The sequence below is a fragment of the Oncorhynchus keta genome, unplaced genomic scaffold (assembly GCF_023373465.1).
Source record: "Oncorhynchus keta strain PuntledgeMale-10-30-2019 unplaced genomic scaffold, Oket_V2 Un_contig_3896_pilon_pilon, whole genome shotgun sequence".
Taxonomy (NCBI): Eukaryota; Metazoa; Chordata; class Actinopteri; order Salmoniformes; family Salmonidae; genus Oncorhynchus; species Oncorhynchus keta.
This window is the reverse complement of record NW_026287487.1, coordinates 41,952-64,368: the sequence shown is the minus strand read 5'-3', so window position 1 is coordinate 64,368 and position 22,417 is coordinate 41,952. Positions and strand designations below refer to the sequence as shown.

Sequence of the window (22,417 nt, the reverse complement as noted above, 5' to 3'; positions counted from 1 at the left end):
CTGGCATTTTGGTGTTGGCTCCCTGTCACCGCTCTATCAATGAGGGCTTTATTCGAGTAATACACACACACACACATGCTCACACACACACACACACACACACACACACACACACACACACACACACACACACACACACACACACACACACACACACACACACACACACACACACACACACACACACACACACACGCATGCTCACACACACACACACACACACACACACACACACACACACACACACACACACACACACACACACACACACACACACACACACACACACACACACACACACACACACACACACACACACACACACACACACACATACTGTGCTATCCTGTCTTGAGTGAAGAAATGATGACGCTGAACTCAAGTCTGTGTGGCGAGAGAAGAAGGAACAATGCAACTGATTATACCAGAGAAAGACTGCATCCCAAATGGCAACCTATCCCAAAATGGGCTCATAGGGCTCTGGTCAACATTAATGCACTATATGGGGAATGTGGTGCCATTTGGGAGGCAGTCAAAGACTGAAGTACCTGGGAACAGAACCTTACAGTACTGCCTATAATGGCTACTGTCAAAAACTATGTAATTACACTTTCACTTAGGAAAGAAATCCACAATAATGTTGATAATAGTGGTTAATTGACATGGAATTATCTATTTATGAAACTCTAAAACTGCTCTCGTATTTTTATCTTAACTATAGATACAGAGAGAGTTGTGCCCATGGATACCTCAAACTGTGAAGTTATCCAGTACAAAAACACTTAAAAAGAGGCTGAAACTTTCATCCAATCAAGATGGAGTCTGACGAAACGATGCCTTCCATTGTTAAACTGAGGAGGGTGAAGTTACCCCTAGATGCTGATCTTGGGTCAGTTTGGCATTTTCCCCACTAATGGTTAAGGTTAGGGTTAGGGTTGGGGGAGGGGATCCTAGATCTCTACCTAGGAAAAACTTGACGATTCACTGCTTTTGCTCAGGATAGACAAGTGCTCATTTACACAGACAGACGTACTTGTGTCCCAGCTCGTGGGCTATGGTGAAGGCCAGGTTGAGTCCGTTGTCCTCGGCCAGAACACACTTCCTCTTGGAGCTGCACGCCCCTCCCAGATAGGCAATACCTAACGGAGGAGAGAGAGTGAATAGAGTGAGACTCGGTGAGACTAGGACCAATGTTCCCTCCCCGGGACTGCTGAGCAGAATAAATATCAGCCAGCGCAGAGAATCACAAGATTGAACTTAACTCAACTATCTAGTTTCCCAGTTAGTTAACACTATCAACGTTTCCCTTTACTGTGGGAATTGTGATCGATTGAAAGCAATATTAGCCACCTTCAATGCAACATACCGAAACAAAACAAACTATGCAAGACGTAGTATGCCAAACTAACTATGCAAAAGATTTGTTGTAGGCGGAATGCATTGGTGTAGGATTCTATTACACTGACAGGCACGACTTAGGCCTGTACTCTACAAAGACCGGTGCGCCATAACCAATCAGAGCAGCAGTAGGACCTATATGCAAATAGACTATTGCCATATATGGATCTGTGCCACTCACTTGAACTGGACTGTGTTTACAGCATGAGCAGTGGTGAGTAGATGAGTTTGTTTTGAGATCAAAGCGAGAGCTACATGTAGCAACGAGTGCACATTTGTACATGTGTTCATATCCTATGCTAGGTTGTGAGTTCTTACCCAAGTTATAGATCATTTGTAGTCAGCAATGGGAGAGTGAATACGTCTTACAAGAGCACAAAATGTGTGCATTTCTAGACATCTTTGAAAAGTGAGTCAGGTATAGGGCTTTTTTTGTCTTAAAGGGGCAGTGTTGTATTTTGAGACAGGCTTGAAAAAGCTAAGTAGCCAATAGGCAGAGGGTAGCATACTTTTTAAAGATTCTCTGTAATAATGGCATGGGAATAATGATGAATTTAATGTTTTATTTTGTAAAGTGGTTTCTTGCATCAAACAACACAACAACATTTTCAGTCACCTCCTTGTCTGAAGGACAAGTGGATAAGCAGGTTAATGTCAAGCCCTGCATTTATCACAGTAGATGTTCGCTGGAAATTGCACAGAATTTTGATTTTCAAGTTTGCGCTCAGCAGACCTGATATTTGCTCAGTGACTACATTTTTTTGAGGGAACATTCACAAGGACTCTGGAAAGACAGTAATCACTGGTCTGACGTGACTGGATCTGAGTTAATACAGTAATCACTGGTCTGACTGACTGGATCTGAGTTAATACAGTAATCACTGGTCTGACTGACTGGATCTGAGTTAATACAGTAATCACTGGTCTGACTGGATCTGAGTTAATACAGTAATCACTGGTCTGACGTGACTGGATCTGAGTTAATACAGTAATCACTGGTCTGACTGGATCTGAGTTAATACAGTAATCACTGGTCTGACTGGATCTGAGTTAATACAGTAATCACTGGTCTGACTGACTGGATCTGAGTTAACACAGTAATCACTGGTCTGACTGACTGGATCTGAGTTAATACAGTAATCACTGGTCTGACGTGACTGGATCTGAGTTAATACAGTAATCACTGGTCTGACGTGACTGGATCTGAGTTAATACAGTAATCACTGGTCTGACTGACTGGATCTGAGTTAATACAGTAATCACTGGTCTGACGTGACTGGATCTGAGTTAATACAGTAATCACTGGTCTGACGTGACTGGATCTGAGTTAATACAGTAATCACTGGTCTGACGTGACTGGATCTGAGTTAATACAGTAATCACTGGTCTGACGTGACTGGATCTGAGTTAATACAGTAATCACTGGTCTGACTGGATCTGAGTTAATACAGTAATCACTGGTCTGACTGGATCTGAGTTAATACAGTAATCACTGGTCTGACTGACTGGATCTGAGTTAATACAGTAATCACTGGTCTGACTGACTGGATCTGAGTTAATACAGTAATCACTGGTCTGACTGACTGGATCTGAGTTAATACAGTAATCACTGGTCTGACTGACTGGATCTGAGTTAATACAGTAATCACTGGTCTGACTGACTGGATCTGAGTTAATACAGTAATCACTGGTCTGACTGACTGGATCTGAGTTAATACAGTAATCACTGGTCTGACGTGACTGGATCTGAGTTAATACAGTAATCACTGGTCTGACTGGATCTGAGTTAATACAGTAATCACTGGTCTGACTGACTGGATCTGAGTTAATACAGTAATCACTGGTCTGACTGACTGGATCTGAGTTAATACAGTAATCACTGGTCTGACTGACTGGATCTGAGTTAATACAGTAATCACTGGTCTGACGTGACTGGATCTGAGTTAATACAGTAATCACTGGTCTGACGTGACTGGATCTGAGTTAACACAGTAATCACTGGTCTGACTGACTGGATCTGAGTTAATACAGTAATCACTGGTCTGACGTGACTGGATCTGAGTTAATACAGTAATCACTGGTCTGACTGACTGGATCTGAGTTAATACAGTAATCACTGGTCTGACTGACTGGATCTGAGTTAATACAGTAATCACTGGTCTGACTGACTGGATCTGAGTTAATACAGTAATCACTGGTCTGACTGACTGGATCTGAGTTAATACAGTAATCACTGGTCTGACTGACTGGATCTGAGTTAATACAGTAATCACTGGTCTGACTGACTGGATCTGAGTTAATACAGTAATCACTGGTCTGACTGACTGGATCTGAGTTAATACAGTAATCACTGGTCTGACTGACTGGATCTGAGTTAATACAGTAATCACTGGTCTGACTGACTGGATCTGAGTTAATACAGTAATCACTGGTCTGACTGACTGGATCTGGAGGTTAATACAGTAATCACTGGTCTGACGTGACTGGATCTGAGTTAATACAGTAATCACTGGTCTGATCTGGATCTGAGTTAATACAGTAATCACTGGTCTGACGTGACTGGATCTGAGTTAATACAGTAATCACTGGTCTGACTGACTGGATCTGAGTTAATACAGTAATCACTGGTCTGACTGACTGGATCTGAGTTAATACAGTAATCACTGGTCTGACGTGACTGGATCTGAGTTAATACAGTAATCACTGGTCTGACTGACTGGATCTGAGTTAATACAGTAATCACTGGTCTGACTGGATCTGAGTTAATACAGTAATCACTGGTCTGACTGGATCTGAGTTAATACAGTAATCACTGGTCTGACTGGACTGGATCTGGTCTGACTGGATCTGATACAGTAATCACTGGTCTGACGTGACTGGATCTGAGTTAATACAGTAATCACTGGTCTGACGTGACTGGATCTGAGTTAATACAGTAATCACTGGTCTGACTGACTGGATCTGAGTTAATACAGTAATCACTGGTCTGACTGGATCTGAGTTAATACAGTAATCACTGGTCTGACTGGATCTGAGTTAATACAGTAATCACTGGTCTGACTGGATCTGAGTTAATACAGTAATCACTAGTCTGACTGGATCTGAGTTAATACAGTAATCACTGGTCTGACTGGATCTGAGTTAATACAGTAATCCCTGGTCTGACTGACTGGATCTGAGTTAATACAGTAATCACTGGTCTGACTGGATCTGAGTTAATACAGTAATCACTGGTCTGACTGACTGTATCTGAGTTAATACAGTAATCACTGGTCTGACTGGATCTGAGTTCATACAGTAATCACTGGTCTGACATGACTGGATCTGAGTTAATACAGTAATCACTGGTCTGACGTGTCTGGATCTGAGTTAATACAGTAATCACTGGTCTGATTGACTGGATCTGAGTTAATACAGTAATCACTGGTCTGACTGGATCTGAGTTAATACAGTAATCACTGGTATGACTGGATCTGAGTTAATACAGTAATCACTCGTCTGACTGACTGGATCTGAGTTAATACAGTAATCACTGGTCTGACTGACTGGATCTGAGTTAATACAGTAATCACTGGTCTGACGTGACTGGATCTGAGTTAATACAGTAATCACTGGTCTGACTGGATCTGAGTTAATACAGTAATCACTGGTCTGACTGACTGGATCTGAGTTAATACAGTAATCCCTGGTCTGACGTGACTGGATCTGAGTTAATACAGTAATCACTGGTCTGACGTGACTGGATCTGGATCAATATAGTAATTAGAGCAGAATGTGGAGACCGCTGTGGAGACCATACTCACTTGTAAAAGACTCATGCCATAAACACAGATTTATTTCCCTCCCTCCTGTCCTTTATTTCTTTCTTCCAACCAGATGTTCCTCTCTCTCTCGCTCTTTATCTCTCTCTCTTTCTCATACCTGGGACATTTGTAATACTGACCCAATTTATCACAGCCTCTCTGAAGCAGTATTTTAGCCAACCATTCTCAAATGCAGTTGCCTGTCATTATACACGCATGACCATGCAAAACACACCCATGCATGCATAAATGCAAACACACACACACTAGCATGTGTACGTACACACGCACGCACATGTATACACATAACACACTCACAGAGGAGTACACACACACACACACACACACACACACACACACACACACACACACACACACACACACACACACACACACACACACAAAGGCACGGAAACACAAAACAATTGTTGTTAGCTAGAAAGACTTCTTCGGTCATGAAAAATGACTGGAAATGCATTGGACTTACTGAAACGGGCCAAACATATTGCTTTGCTCACTGTGCTGTTGTTCCATTCTTGACTGCACAGTGTTAGCAGCCCTGGAATCGTATCATTTAGGAGTATGTGGTAGAGTGTTAGCAGCCCTGAGATAGTATCATTTAGAGTATGTGCTGGAGCAGTCCTGGGATCGTATCATTTAGTATGTGGTGAGAGCAGCCCTAGATAGTGGTATGTGCTGGAGTGTTAGCAGCCCTGGGATCGTATCATTTAGGAGTATGTGGTAGAGTGTTAGCAGCCCTGAGATAGTATCATTTAGGAGTATGTGCTGGAGTGTTAGCAGTCCTGGGATCGTATCATTTAGGAGTATGTGCTGGAGTGTTAGCAGCCCTGGGATAGTATCATTTAGGAGTATGTGCTGGAGTGTTAGCAGTCCTGGGATAGTATCATTTAGGAGTATGTGGTGGAGTGTTAGCAGCCCTGAGATAGTATCATTTAGGAGTATGTGCTGGAGTGTTAGCAGTCCTGGGATCGTATCATTTAGGAGTATGTGGTGGAGTGTTAGCAGCCCTGAGATAGTATCATTTAGGAGTATGTGGTGGAGTGTTAGCAGCCCTGAGATAGTATCATTTAGGAGTATGTGCTAGAGTGTTAGCAGCCCTGAGATAGTATCATTTAGGAGTATGTGGTAGAGTGTTAGCAGCCCTGAGATAGTATCATTTAGGAGTATGTGCTGGAGTGTTAGCAGCCCTGAGATAGTATCATTTAGGAGTATGTGCTGGAGTGTTAGCAGCCCTGGGATAGTATCATTTAGGAGTATGTGCTGGAGTGTTAGCAGCCCTGGGATCGTATCATTTAGGAGTATGTGGTAGAGTGTTAGCAGCCTGGGATAGTATCATTTAGAGTATGTGCTGGAGTGTTAGCAGCCCTGGGATAGTATCATTTAGAGTATGTGGTAGAGTGTTAGCAGCCCTGGGATAGTATCATTTAGGAGTATGTGCTAGAGTGTTAGCAGCCCTGAGATAGTATCATTTAGGAGTATGTGCTAGAGTGTTAGCAGCCCTGGGATAGTATCATTTAGGAGTATGTGCTAGAGTGTTAGCAGCCCTGGGATAGTATCATTTAGGAGTATGTGCTAGAGTGTTAGCAGCCCTGGGATAGTATCATTTAGGAGTATGTGGTAGAGTGTTAGCAGCCCTGGGATAGTATCATTTAGGAGTATGTGCTGGAGTGTTAGCAGCCCTGGGATACTATCATTTAGAGTATGTGGTAGAGTGTTAGCAGTCCTGGGATAGAGTATCTGGATTTAGCAGCCCTGAGATAGTATCATTTAGTGTGCTAGAGTGTTAGCAGCCCTGAGATAGTATCATTTAGGAGTATGTGCTGGAGTGTTAGCAGCCCTGGGATAGTATCATTTAGGAGTATGTGGTAGAGTGTTAGCAGCCCTGGGATAGTATCATTTAGGAGTATGTGCTGGAGTGTTAGCAGTCCTGGGATAGTATCATTTAGGAGTATGTGGTGGAGTGTTAGCAGTCCTGGGATAGTATCATTTAGGAGTATGTGGTGGAGTGTTAGCAGTCCTGGGATCGTATCATTTAGGAGTATGTGGTAGAGTGTTAGCAGCCCTGAGATAGTATCATTTAGAGTATGTGCTGGAGTGTTAAGCCCTGGTAGTATCATTTAGGGTACTGCTAGAGTGTTAGCAGCCCTGAGATAGTATACAACTAGGAGCATGTGGTAGAGTGTTAGCAGCCCTGAGATAGTATCATTTAGGGGTGGTAGAGTGTTAGCAGCCCTGGGATAGTATCAACTCCAGCATGGGTATGAATCCTGGTCTAGTGGGTACTCACCGCCTGCAGCACATGCATGTATGAATTTGGTCTAGTGGGTAACACCACCTGCAGCCTGGGTATAAATTTGGTCTAGTGGGTAACACTGCCTGCAGCATGTACAGCTCCAGCATGGGTATGAATCCTGGTCTAGTGGGTAACACTGTGCAGCACATATAGTGTTCCAGCATGGGTATGAATCCTGGTCTAGTGGGTATAGTATCATGGGTATGAATCCTAGTGGGTAACACCACCTGCAGCACATATACAACTCCAGCATGGGTATGAATCCTGGTCTAGTGGGTAACACCACCTGCAGCACATATATAACTCCAGCATGGGTATGAATCCTGGTCTCAGGGGGAACACCACCTGTATACAACTCCAGCATGGGTATGAATCCTGGTCTAGTGGGTAACACCACCTGCAGCACATATATAACTCCAGCATGGGTATGAATCCTGGTCTAGTGGGTAACACCACCTGCAGCACATAATCAACAGCATGGGTATGAATCCTGGTCTAGTGGGTACTACCGCCTGCAGCACATAGCATGGGTATGAATCCTGGTCTAGTGGGTACTACCACCTGCAGCACATAATCAACTCCAGCATGGGTATGAATCCTGGTCTAGTGGGTACTACCGCCTGCAGCACATATACAACTCCAGCATGGGTATGAATCCTGGTCTAGTGGGTAACACCACCTGCAGCACATATACAACTCCAGCATGGGTATGAATCCTGGTCTAGTGGGTAACACCGCCTGCAGCACATATACAACTCCAGCATGGGTATGAATCCTGGTCTAGTGGGTAACACCGCCTGCAGCACATATATAACTCCAGCATGGGTATGAATCCTGGTCTAGTGGGTAACACTGCCTGCAGCACATATACAACTCCAGCATGGGTATGAATCCTGGTCTAGTGGGTAACACCACCTGCAGCACATATACAACTCCAGCATGGGTATGAATCCTGGTCTAGTGGGTAACACCGCCTGCAGCACATATACAACTCCAGCATGGGTATGAATCCTGGTCTAGTGGGTACTACCGCCTGCAGCACATATACAACTCCAGCATGGGTATGAATCCTGGTCTAGTGGGTAACACCACCTGCAGCACATATATAACTCCAGCATGGGTATGAATCCTGGTCTAGTGGGTACACCGCCTGCAGCACATATACAACTCCAGCATGGGTATGAATCCTGGTCTAGTGGGTAACACCACCAGCACATATACAGCTCCAGCATGGGTATAAATCCTGGTCTAGTGGGTAACACCACCTGCAGCACATATACAACTCCAGCATGGGTATGAATCCTGGTCTAGTGGGTAACACCACCTGCAGCACATATACAGCTCCAGCATGGGTATAAATCCTGGTCTAGTGGTTAACACTGCCTGCAGCACATATACAACTCCAGCATGGGTATGAATCCTGGTCTAGTGGGTACTACCGCCTGCAGCACATATACAACTCCAGCATGGGTATGAATCCTGGTCTAGTGGGTACTACCGCCTGCAGCACATATACAACTCCAGCATGGGTATGAATCCTGGTCTAGTGGGTACTACCGCCTGCAGCACATATACAACTCCAGCATGGGTATGAATCCTGGTCTAGTGGGTAACACCACCTGCAGCACATATACAGCTCCAGCATGGGTATAAATCCTGGTCTAGTGGGTAACACCACCTGCAGCACATATACAACTCCAGCATGGGTATGAATCCTGGTCTAGTGGGTAACACCACCTGCAGCACATATACAGCTCCAGCATGGGTATAAATCCTGGTCTAGTGGTTAACACTGCCTGCAGCACATATACAACTCCAGCATGGGTATGAATCCTGGTCTAGTGGGTACTACCGCCTGCAGCACATAATCAACTCCAGCATGGGTATGAATCCTGGTCTAGTGGGTACTACCGCCTGCAGCACATATACAACTCCAGCATGGGTATGAATCCTGGTCTAGTGGGTACTACCGCCTGCAGCACATATACAACTCCAGCATGGGTATGAATCCAGTGGGTAACGCCGCCTGCAGCACATATATAACTCCAGCATGGGTATGAATCCTGGTCTAGTGGGTAACACTGCCTGCAGCACATATACAACTCCAGCATGGGTATGAATCCTGGTCTAGTGGGTAACACCGCCTGCAGCACATATACAACTCCAGCATGGGTATGAATCCTGGTCTAGTGGGTACTACCGCCTGCAGCACATATACAACTCCAGCATGGGTATGAATCCTGGTCTAGTGGGTAACACGCCTGCAGCATATACAACTCCAGCATGGGTATGAATCCTGGTCTAGTGGGTACTACCGCCTGCAGCACATATACAACTCCAGCATGGGTATGAATCCTGGTCTAGTGGGTAACACTGCCTGCAGCACATATACAACTCCAGCATGGGTATGAATCCTGGTCTATGGGTATACAACTCAACTCCAGCATGGGTATGAATCCTGGTCTAGTGGGTACCACCGCCTGCAGCACATATACAACTCCAGCATGGGTATGAATCCTGGTCTAGTGGGTAACACCATCTGCAGCACATATATAACTCCAGCATGGGTATGAATCCTGGTCTAGTGGGTACTACCGCCTGCAGCACATATACAACTGCATGGGTATGAATCCTGGTCTAGTGGGTACATATACAACTCCAGCATGGGTATGAATCCTGGTCTAGTGGGTAACACCACCTGCAGCACATATACAGCTCCAGCATGGGTATGAATCCTGGTCTAGTGGGTAACACCACCTGCAGCACATATACAACTCCAGCATGGGTATGAATCCTGGTCTAGTGGGTAACACCACCTGCAGCACATATACAACTCCAGCATGGGTATAAATCCTGGTCTAGTGGGTAACACTGTGCAGCACATATACAACTCCAGCATGGGTATGAATCCTGGTCTACCGCCTGCAGCACATATACAACTCCAGCATGGGTATGAATCCTGGTCTAGTGGGTACTACCGCCTGCAGCACATATACAACTCCAGCATGGGTATGAATCCTGGTCTAGTGGGTACTGGGCACATATACCATGGGTATGAATCCTGGTCTAGTGGGTAACGCAGCACATATATAACTCCAGCATGGGTATGAATCCTGGTCTAGTGGGTAACACCACCTGCAGCACATATACAACTCCAGCATGGGTATGAATCCTGGTCTAGTGGGTAACACCGCCTGCAGCACATATACAACTCCAGCATGGGTATGAATCCTGGTCTAGTGGGTAACACCACCTGGGTATGAATCAGCACATATACAACTCCAGCATGGGTATGAATCCTGGTCTAGTGGGTAACCACCTGCAGCACATATACAACTCCAGCATGGGTATGAATCCTGGTCTAGTGGGTAACACTGCCTGCAGCACATATACAACTCCAGCATGGGTATGAATCCTGGTCTAGTGGGTACTACCGCCTGCAGCACATATACAACTCCAGCATGGGTATGAATCCTGGTCTAGTGGGTAACTGCAGCACATATATAACTCCAGCATGGGTATGAATCCTGGTCTAGTGGGTAACACCACCTGCAGCACATATATAACTCCAGCATGGGTATGAATCCTGGTCTAGTGGGTAACACCACCTGCAGCACATATACAACTCCAGCATGGGTATGAATCCTGGTCTAGTGGGTACTACCGCCTGCAGCACATATACAACTCCAGCATGGGTATGAATCCTGGTCTAGTGGGTAACACCACCTGCAGCACATATACAGCTCCAGCATGGGTATGAATCCTGGTCTAGTGGGTAACACTGCCTGCAGCACATATACAACTCCAGCATGGGTATGAATCCTGGTCTAGTGGGTACTACCATCTGCAGCACATATACAACTCCAGCATGGGTATAAATCCTGGTCTAGTGGGTACACCATCTGCATATACAATTCCAGCATGGGTACGAATTCTGGTCCATCTCCTCGCTCTGTTTCTCATTTCACACTATCCCTGTCTGAAAATACATCTTTCAACAAAGAAATGCTTTTGCTATAACTATTATTAAAAAGTGTGGTCAACATTTCACATTTTCCCTAAAAGAGGTGCTGGCGCTCTGTACCTGTCCTCCTGACCCGGGACACTCAAGTCAACTGTACTTGCTGACAGAACAAGGCCCGAGCCTAAATTGACCCCTAAAACCCCATTCACTTGTGGAGATCTGAGAGGATTTAATTAGTATAAGTAATATTTCGAAATTTCCACCTAGCCTGTCAGAGGACAGGCTACTTCTATACTACCTACACATGTCAAATCCTCTCAGAGATCTCCAAGTGTAGGGTTTAGGGGTCAATTTGGGACTGAACCCAAGAGTCAAGCCTGCCACTCCATGACCAACAGTTGACTGCAGCTGTCATGGGGATTGAAGTCACAGTGATGTCACAGCACGATGGATGCTAGTGTTCAAAGCAAACTAGCTCACCAAATCTGCTACACTGACACCAAAATCAGAAAGAGCAAAGGTATGCATGAATACTTCAGATCATTTCTTCCCAATGATGGACAAGAGAGTAAATGCTGGAAAAGAGAATACATTTGCTAAAACATCCAGAATAAACCTGTTTATATCACGATGTACTATATATATACAGTATTACTGAATATTGCGTGATGAAAAATGTATCCTAAATAAGCAGTGTGTTTAGACTACTCTATGTAATTTGGGCAGGTTTCCTGGACTCAGACTAAGCCTAATCCTAGATTAAAATGCACTTTGAATGGAGATTCTCCTTGGAGAATGCTTTTAGTCCAGGATTACGCGCCTCATCTATATTCAAGAAACCGACTCTATATGTACTACCTAGTACTTTAAGATTATCACAAGCATTACAGTAGGAGAGTTATCAACAGAACAAAATGCATTCGCACCAATTTAGGATTGACACTATATGCCCAATTCATTTTTCCATTCTGGAATGAGATATTACTGGCATGCAGAAATGTTTAAAAATCGGTTTACTCTGTGATTATATCACAGCAACAAAGGAGTGTCAGAGCGAGTTTAAAACCCAATCAGTCATCCAGCCAGCCATACAGGATGACATCATCACTCAAGTGTGTGTTATATCTTAATGTATCTGTTTGCTCACACACACGTGCACACGCACACACACACACCTGCTTTCTGTCTACTACTGGAGACTGTCCAGATAGCCTCATTTGAATCCAGATACGACAACATACATTAAATCATGGACAAGAGAAAGGCTATCAAACCCAGATGGTGCTGTTCTGAAATACACACACACACACACACACACACACACACACACACACACACACACACACACACACACACACACACACACACACACACACACACACACACACACACACACACACACACACACACACACACGCACAAAAGCGCTCCAGACATATACGCACACATGCAAAAACTGCACACCAGCACACACACGCATACCCACACATATTATGAGCATGCATGCACACACACAAGGTGAAAATGGGCCAACTAAAGCTGGCTAGTTACAGCACTGGAGCACTTCTGCATGTTCTTCCATCTACCGTGGACACACACGCGCAAGCACAAACTCTCTCTCTGTCTCTCTCTCTGCCTCTCTCTCTCTCTCTCTCTCTCTCTCTCTCTCTCTCTCTCTCTCTCTCTCTCTCTCTCTCTCTCTCTCTCTCTCTCTCTCTCTCTCTCTCTCTCTGCCTCTCTCTCTCTCTCTGCCTCTCTCTGCCTCTCTCTCTCTCTCTCTCTCTCTCTCTGCCTCTCTCTCTCAATTCAATTCAATTCAAGGGCTTTATTGGCATGGGAAACATGTGTTAACATTACTAAAGCAAGTGAGGTAGATAATATATAAAGTGACTATATAAAATGAAATAAAGAATAAAAATTAACAGTAAACATCACACATACAGAAGTTTCAAAACAGTAAAGACGTTACAAATGTCATATTATATATATATACAGTGTTATAACAATGTACAAATGGTAAAGGACACAAGATAAAATAAATAAGCATAGATATGGGTTGTATTTACAATGGTGTGTGTTCTTCACTGGTTGCCCTTTTCTCGTGGCAACAGGTCACTAATCTTGCTGCTGTGATGGCACACTGTGGAGGGAGTTTTTCAAAATTTGATTTGTTTTCGAATTCTTTGTGGATCTGTGTAATCTGAGGGAAATATATCTCTCTAATATGGTCATACATTGGGCAGGTGGTTAGGAAGTGCAGCTCCACCTCATTTTGTGGGCAGTGAGCACATAGCCTGTCTTCTCTTGAGAGCCATGTCTGCCTACGGCAGCCTTTCTCAATAGCAAGGCTATGCTCACTGAGTCTGTACATAGTCAAAGCTTTCCTTAATTTTGGGTCAGTCACAGTGGTCAGGTATTCTGCCGCTGTGTACTCTCTGTGTAGGGCCAAATAGCATTCTAGTTTGCTCTGTTGTTTTGTTAATTCTTTCCAATCTGTCAAGTAATTATCTTTGTTTTCTCATGATTTGGTTGGGTCTAATTGTGCTGCTGTCCTGGGGATCCGTAGGGTGTGTTTGTGTTTGTGAACAGAGCCCCAGGACCAGCTTGCTTAGGGGACTCTTCTCCAGGTTCATCTCTCTGTAGGTGATGGCTTTGTTGTGGAAGGTTTGGGAATCGCTTCCTTTTAGGTGGTTATAGAATTTAACGGCTCTTTTCTGGATTTTGATAATTAGTGGGTATCGGCCTGATTCTGCTCTGCATGCATTATTTGGTGTTCTACGTTGTACACAGAGGATATTTTTTCAGAATGCTGCGTGCAGAGTCTCAATTTGGTGTTTCTCACATTTTTGGTTGGTGAGCGGACCCCAGACCTCACAACCATAAAGGGCAAGGGGCTCTATGACTGATTCAAGTATTTTTAGCCAAATCCTAATTGGTATGTTGACATTTATGTTCCTTTTGATGGCATAGAATGCCCTTCTTGCCTTGTCTCTCAGATCGTTCACAGCTTTGTGGAAGTTACCTATGGCGCTGATGTTTAGGCCAAGGTATGTATAGTTTTTTGTGTGCTCTAGGGCAACAGTGTCTTGATGGAATTTGTATTTGTGGTCCTGGTGACTGGACCTTTTTTGGAACACCATTATTTTGGTCTTACTGAGATTTACTGTCAGGGCCCAGGTCTGACAGAATCTGTGCATAAGATCTAGGTGCTGCTGTAGGCCCTCCATGGTTGGTGACAGAAGCACCTCTCTCTCTCTGCCTCTCTCTCTGCCTCTCTCTCTCTCTCTCTGCCTCTCTCTTGCTCTCAATTCAATTCAAAGGGCTTTATTGGCATGGGAAACACATGTGAAATGGATAATAAACCAATGTGAAATCAACAATAAAAAATGTACAGTAAATATTAGACTTACAAAAGTTCCAAAGGAAAACATACATTTCAAATGTCATATTATGGCTATATACAGTGTTGTAACGATGTGCAAATAGTTAAAGTACAAAAGGGAAAATAAATAAACATAACTATGGGTTGCATTTACAATGGTGTTTGTTCTTCACTGTTTAACTTTCTTGTGGCAACAGGTCACAAATATTGCTGCTGTGATGGCTGATTCATTAAATAGTACCTACAAAACACCAGTCTCACCGTCAACAGTGAAGAGGCGACTCTGGGATGCTGGCCTTCTAGGCAGAGTTGCAAAGAAAAAGCCATATCTCAGACTGGCCAATAAAAATAAAAGATTGAGATGAGCAAAAGAACACAGACACTGGACAGAGGAACTCTGCCTAGAAGGGCAGCATCCGGAGTCACCTCTTCACTATTGACGTTGAGACTAGTGTTTTGTGGGTACTATTTAATGAAGCTGCCAGTTGAGGACTTGTGAGGCATCTGTTTCTCAAACTAGACACACTAATGTACTTTTCCTCTTGCTCAGTTGTGCACTGGGACCTCCCACTCCTCTTTCTATTCTGGTTAGAGTCAGTTTGCACTGTTATGTGAAGGGAGTAGTACATAGCGTTGTACGAGATCTTCAGGTTCTTGGCAATGAAATAGCCTTAATTTCTCAGAACAAGAATAGACTGACAAGTTTCAGAAGAAAGTTATTTGTTTCTGGCCATTTTGAACCTGTAATCGAACCCAAAAATGCTGATAATCCAGATACTCAACTAGTCTAAAGAAGGCCAGTTGTATTGGTTCTTTAATTAGGACAACAGTTTTCAGCTGTGCTAACATAATTGCAAAAAGGTTTTCTAATGATCAATAAGCCTTTTAAAATGATGAACTTGGATTAGCTAACACAACATGCCATTGGAACACAGGAGTGATGGTTGCTGATAATGTGCCTCTACACCTATGTAGACATTCCATTTAAAAAATGGCTATTTCCAGCTATAATAGTCATTTACATCATTAACAATGTCTAGACTGTATTTCTGATCAATTTGATGCTATTTTAATGGACAAAAAAAGTGATTTTCTTTAAAAAACAAGGACATTTCTAAATGACCCCAAACTTTTGAACAGTAGTGTATATGTTATTGCTGTTTGTTCTTTGTTATGGAGCCAAAAGATTAGAGAAGTGGTTTATCCATACATCTCCATTTTGGATAGATAACTCTTTGTGTTGTTGTTTGTTTAGTGTTTTCCCATTTTCCCAGAAGTGGTTCGATTCTATGGATTCTTCAACTACATTGAGCTGATTTCTGACGTGCTGTTCCTTCTTTTTCCGTAGTGTATTTCTGTATTGTTTTAGTGATTCACCATAGTGAAGGCATAGACTCAGGTTTTCTTGGTCTCTATGTTTGTGGTTAGATAGGTTCCTCAATTTCTTTCTTAAGGTTTTGCATTCTTCATCAAACCATTTGTAACTGTTGTTCATTTTCTTAGGTTGTCTGCTTGAAATTGTGAGATTTTATAGGGAAGCTGAGAGGTCAAATATACTGTTAGGTTTTCTACTGCCAAGTTTACACCTTCACTATTACAGTGAAATGTTTTGTCCGGGAAGTTGTCTAAAAGGGATTGAATTTGTTGTTGCCTAATTGTTTTTTGGAAGGTTTCCACACTACTTTCCTTCCATATAGAGCATTTCTTATTGTTATTCAGTTCCTTTGGTTTTGATGCCTCATGACTAATGAGAAAGCTGAGGTGTTGACTTTGGGATCCCTTATGCACTGCACACCAACCATTACCACCAGTGGCCTACAGACCAGCTATTTTGATGTATCAGAATGACTCATTCCACCGGGTTTACAGCTGTCTGACCTGATTGCCTCCTAATGAAGCATTGGCTTACTAAATATATATCCGTAGCAGTAGCCACCACTTGTGTCTTTACTGGCAGACATAAAGCCATGGTGCATGGGTAGGACCCTACGTTCTTCCTGACCTGGAGACATTCTGAGTCTAAGTTAAGTCACACAGTCAGGAAAAGATCACAGGTGTGAGCCTCTAAAGTATACTGGTTCTCCATGGCTGTGCCCAAATGACATCCTATTGCACTACATGTTACAGCATTGGACCAGTAACTGAAAGGTTGCTAGTTTGAATCCCCGAGCCGACAAGGTGAAACATCAGTTGATTCTGCCCTTCAGCAAGGCACTTAACCCTAATTGCTCCAGGGTCACTGTTGATAACGGCAGACCCTGGTCATGACCACACTCTCCGAGGGTGTCTCATGGGGAGTTGGGATATGCAAAACCTTTACACGTGAGTATAGATTTTTACTTATCCATTTTTTACTGAACACTTATTTTTCTTAAAATGCATTGTTGCTTAAGGGCTTGTAAGTAAGCACTTCACTGTGAGGTATATTTGGCCCATGTGACAAATAACATTTGATTTGAAGAGCCAGAACTGGATGCCAGTGATCTACAGTCCATCCACAAGGTGCAGTGAGATGGGGATGAGAGCAAGGACAAGAGGCTTATTTGAGAAAATAGTATAATATATTATATAAACAAAGAATTGGAATATAGTTTCTTCTTGATTTGTGAGACAGTGAAAACTTTAGATTGATTTGTGAGAGAGTGAAACCTTTAGCTGACATTTCAAATGTTTTATTTCAGTTTTAAAAAGTTGGAAATGTAAATAGAACGTAAATGATTTTTCGTACTTTGGCGGTGGCTAAACCCAATTTGACATCTCTAACCTGCAAGTAATAATCTCCCTGAAGACTTCTGCCCCTGACCTTCGCTATGCCTGAGAGTCTGGACTCCACAGACATGTCTGTTTTACATTTCTCTGTTCTGTATTCTAGTTTCACGGTCTCTTTCTCGCTCTCCTTTCATTTCTTATTCCACTCGTGCCTGAGGCCCTTTAAGCAGCCAGCCTTGATGCTACGACACACAGCAGTCTGGTGCAGACAGCCTTGATGCTACAACACACAGCAGCCTGGTGCAGACAGCCTTGATGCTGGTGCAGACAGCCTTGATGCACACACACAGCAGTCTGGTGCAGACAGCCTTGATGCTACGACACACAGCAGCCTGGTGCAGACAGCCTTGATGCTACGACACACAGCAGCCTGGTGCAGACAGCCTTGATGCTACGACACACAGCAGCCTGGTGCAGACAGCCTTGATGCTACGACACACAGCAGTCTGGTGCAGACAGCCTTGATGCTACGACACACAGCAGCCTGGTGCAGACAGCCTTGATGCTACGACACACAGCAGCCTGGTGCAGACAGCCTTGATGCTACGACACACAGCAGCCTGGTGCAGACAGCCTTGATGCTACGACACACAGCAGCCTGGTGCAGACAGCCTTGATGCTACGACACACAGCAGCCTGGTGCAGACAGCCTTGATGCTACGACACACAGCAGCCTGGTGCAGACAGCCTTGATGCTACGACACACAGCAGCCTGGTGCAGACAGCCTTGATGCTACGACACACAGCAGCCTGGTGCAGACAGCCTTGATGCTACGACACACAGCAGCCAGCCTGGTGACAGAGACAGCCTTGATGCTATGCGACACACAGCAGCCTGGTGCAGACAGCCTTGATGCTACGACACACAGCAGCCTGGTGCAGACAGCCTTGATGCTACGACACACAGCAGCCTGGTGCAGACAGCCTTGATGCTACGACACACAGCAGCCTGGTGCAGACAGCCTTGATGCTACGACACACAGCAGCCTGGTGCAGACAGCCTTGATGCTACGACACACAGCAGCCTGGTGCAGACAGCCTTGATGCTACGACACACAGCCTGGTGCAGACAGCCTTGATGCTACGACACACAGCAGCCTGGTGCAGACAGCCTTGATGCTACGACACACAGCAGCAGTCTGGTGCAGACAGCCTTGATGCTACGACACACAGCAGCATCCTGGTGCAGACAGCCTTGATGCTACGACACACAGCAGCAGCCTGGTGCAGACAGCCTTGATGCTACGACACACAGCAGCCTGGTGCAGACAGCCTTGATGCTACGACACACAGCAGCAGCCTGGTGCAGACAGCCTTGATGCTACGACACACAGCAGCATCTGGTGCAGACAGCCTTGATGCTACGACACACAGCAGCCTGGTGCAGACAGCCTTGATGCTACGACACACAGCAGCCTGGTGCAGACAGCCTTGATGCTACGACACACAGCAGTCTGGTGCAGACAGCCTTGATGCTACGACACACAGCAGCCTGGTGCAGACAGCCTTGATGCTAACACACAAAACAGCATCCTGGTGCAGACAGCCTTGATGCTACAACACACAGCAGCCTGGTGCAGACAGCCTTGATGCTACGACACACAGCAGCCTGGTGCAGACAGCCTTGATGCTAAACACACAGCAGCAGCCTTATGCAGACAGCCTTGATGCTACGACACACAGCAGCCTGGTGCAGACAGCCTTGATGCTACGACACACAGCAGCCTGGTGCAGACAGCCTTGATGCTACGACACACAGCAGCCTGGTGCAGACAGCCTTGATGCTATCGACACACAGCAGCCTGGTGCAGACAGCCTTGATGCTATTGACACACAGCAGCCTGGTGCAGACAGCCTTGATGCTACGACACACAGCCTGGTGCAGACAGCCTTGATGCTACGACACACAGCAGCCTGGTGCAGACAGAGGCTTGACGCTGGTGCAGACAGCCTTGTCTGACACACAGCAGCCTGGTGCAGACAGCCTTGATGCTACACACACAGCAGCCTGGTGCAGACAGCCTTGATGCTGGGACATGCAGCCTGGTGCAGACAGCCTTGATGCTGACGACACACAGCAGCCTGGTGCAGACAGCCTTGATGCTAGACACACAGCAGCCTGGTGCAGACAGCCTTGATGCTACGACACACAGCAGCCAGCCTGGTGAAAGCCTGCTTTTAATCAGCAGCCTTGATGCTACGAACAGTGCAGCAGCCTGGTGCAGACAGCAGCCTGGTGCAGACAGCCTTGATGCTAACACACAGCAGCCTGGTGCAGACAGCCTTGATGCTACGACACACAGCAGCCTGGTGCAGACAGCCTTGATGCTACGACACACAGCAGCCTGGTGCAGACAGCCTTGATGCTACGACACACAGCAGCAGTCTGGTGCAGACAGCCTTGATGCTACGACACACAGCAGCCTGGTGCAGACAGCCTTGATGCTTGCACACAGCAGACTGGTGCAGACAGCCTTGATGCTACGACACACAGCAGCCTGGTGCAGACATGCCTTGATGCTCCTTCACAGCAGCCTGGTGCAGACAGCCATTGATGCTAACACACAGCAGCCTGGTGCAGACAGCCTTGATGCTACGACACACAGCAGCCTGGTGCAGACAGCCTGATGCTACGCACACAGCAGCCTGGTGCAGTTTACACATTGATGCAAGCAATCTGGTGCAGACAGCCTTGATGCTACGACCACAGCCTGTTCCCAAGAAAGCTAAGGTGCCAGCCACTCACTGATGCTACGACACACAGCAGCCTGGTGCAGACAGCCTTGATGCTACACACACAGCAGCCTGGTGCAGACAGCCTGGTGCAGACAGCCTGGTTGATGCTACGACACACAGCAGCCTGGTGCAGACACCTTGATGCTACGACACACAGCAGCCTGGTGCAGACAGCCTTGATGCTACGACACACAGCAGCCTGGTGCAGACAGCCTTGATGCTACGACACACAGCAGCCTGGTGCAGACAGCCTTCAACACACAGCATCCTGGTGCAGACAGCCTGCTACGACACACAGCAGCCTGGTGCAGACAGCCTTGATGCTCGACACACAGCAGCCTGGTGCAGACAGCCTTGATGCTACGACACACAGCATCTGGTGCAGACAGCCTTGATGCTACGACACACAGCAGCCTGGTGCAGACAGCCTTGATGCTGACACACAGCCTGGTGCAGACAGCCTTGATGCTAACACACAGCCCTGATGCTGCCTTGATGCTCAACACAGGGGCAGCCTGGTGCAGACAGCCTTGATGCTACGACACACAGCAGCCTGGTGCAGACAGCCTTGATGCTACGACACACAGCAGCAGTCTGGTGATTACAGACAGCCTTGATGCTACGACACACAACAGCAGCCTGGTGCAGACAGCCTTGATGCTACGACACACAGCAGCCTGGTGCAGACAGCCTTGATGCTACGACACACAGCAGCCTGGTGCAGACAGCCTTGATGCTACGACACACAGCAGCCTGGTGCAGACAGCCTTGATGCTACGACACACAGCAGCAGGTGCAGACTGGTGCTAGACAGCACAGCAGCCTGGTGATGCTACGACACACAGCAGCCTGGTGCAGACAGCCTTGATGCTACGACACACAGCAGCCTGGTGCAGACAGCCTTGATGCTACGCCACACAGCAGCCTGGAGCAGACAGCCTTGATGCTGGTTGCACACAGCAGCAGCAGCCTTGATGCTACAGACACACAGCAGCCTGGTGCAGACAGCCTTGATGCTACGACACACAGCAGCAGCCTGGTGCAGACAGCCTTGATGCTACGACACACAGCATCCTGGTGCAGACAGCCTTGATGCTACGACACACAGCAGCCTGGTGCAGACAGCCTTGATGCTACGACACACAGCAGCCCTGGTGCAGACAGCCTTGATGCTACGACACACAGCAGCCTGGTGCAGACAGCCTGATGCTGATGCTACGACACACAGCAGCAGTCTGGTGCAGACAGCCTTGATGCTACGACACACAGCAGCCTGGTGCAGACAGCCTTGATGCTACGACACACAGCAGCAGCCTGGTGCAGACAGCCTTGATGCTACGACACACAGCAGCCTGGTGCAGACAGCCTTGATGCTACGACACACAGCAGCCTGGTGCAGACAGCCTTGATGCTACGACACACAGCAGCATCTGGTGCAGACAGCCTTGATGCTACGACACACAGCAGCAGCCTGGTGCAGACAGCCTTGATGCTACGACACACAGCAGCCTGGTGCAGACAGCCTTGATGCTACGACACACAGCAGCCTGGTGCAGACAGCCTTGATGCTACGACACACAGCAGCATCCTGGTGCAGACAGCCTTGATGCTACACACACAGCAGAATTGTTAGTTAGATTACTGGTGGTTAGACAGCCTTGATGCTAGACACACAGCAGCCTGGTGCAGACAGCCTTGATGCTACGACACAACCTGTGTATGCAGCAATCCTGGTGCAGACAGCCTTGATGCTACGACACACAGCAGCCTGGTGCAGACAGCCTTGATGCTACGACACACAGCAGCATCTGGTGCAGACAGCCTTGATGCTACGACACACAGCAGCCTGGTGCAGACAGCCTTGATGCTACGACACAGCAGCAGCCTGGTGCAGACAGCCTTGATGCTACGACACACAGCAGCAGCCTGGTGCAGACAGCCTTGATGCTACGACACACAGCAGCAGCCTGGTGCAGACAGCCTTGATGCTACGACACACAGCAGCAGCCTGGTGCAGACAGCCTTGATGCTACGACACACAGCAGCAGCCT

General features: G+C 46.2%; 1 protein-coding gene across 1 annotated transcript in view; it reads right to left on the bottom strand.

The window, feature by feature from the left end:
- The window catches only part of LOC127924266 (A disintegrin and metalloproteinase with thrombospondin motifs 17-like), a 55,068-nt gene that overhangs the window by 15,893 nt on the left and 16,758 nt on the right, over nucleotides 1-22,417 (bottom strand). Inside the window, exon 2 of the mRNA XM_052508829.1 lies at nucleotides 1,034-1,139. The gene's annotated coding sequence lies outside the window, so the exon portion shown is untranslated. The remainder of the gene's footprint in view (nucleotides 1-1,033; nucleotides 1,140-22,417) is intronic.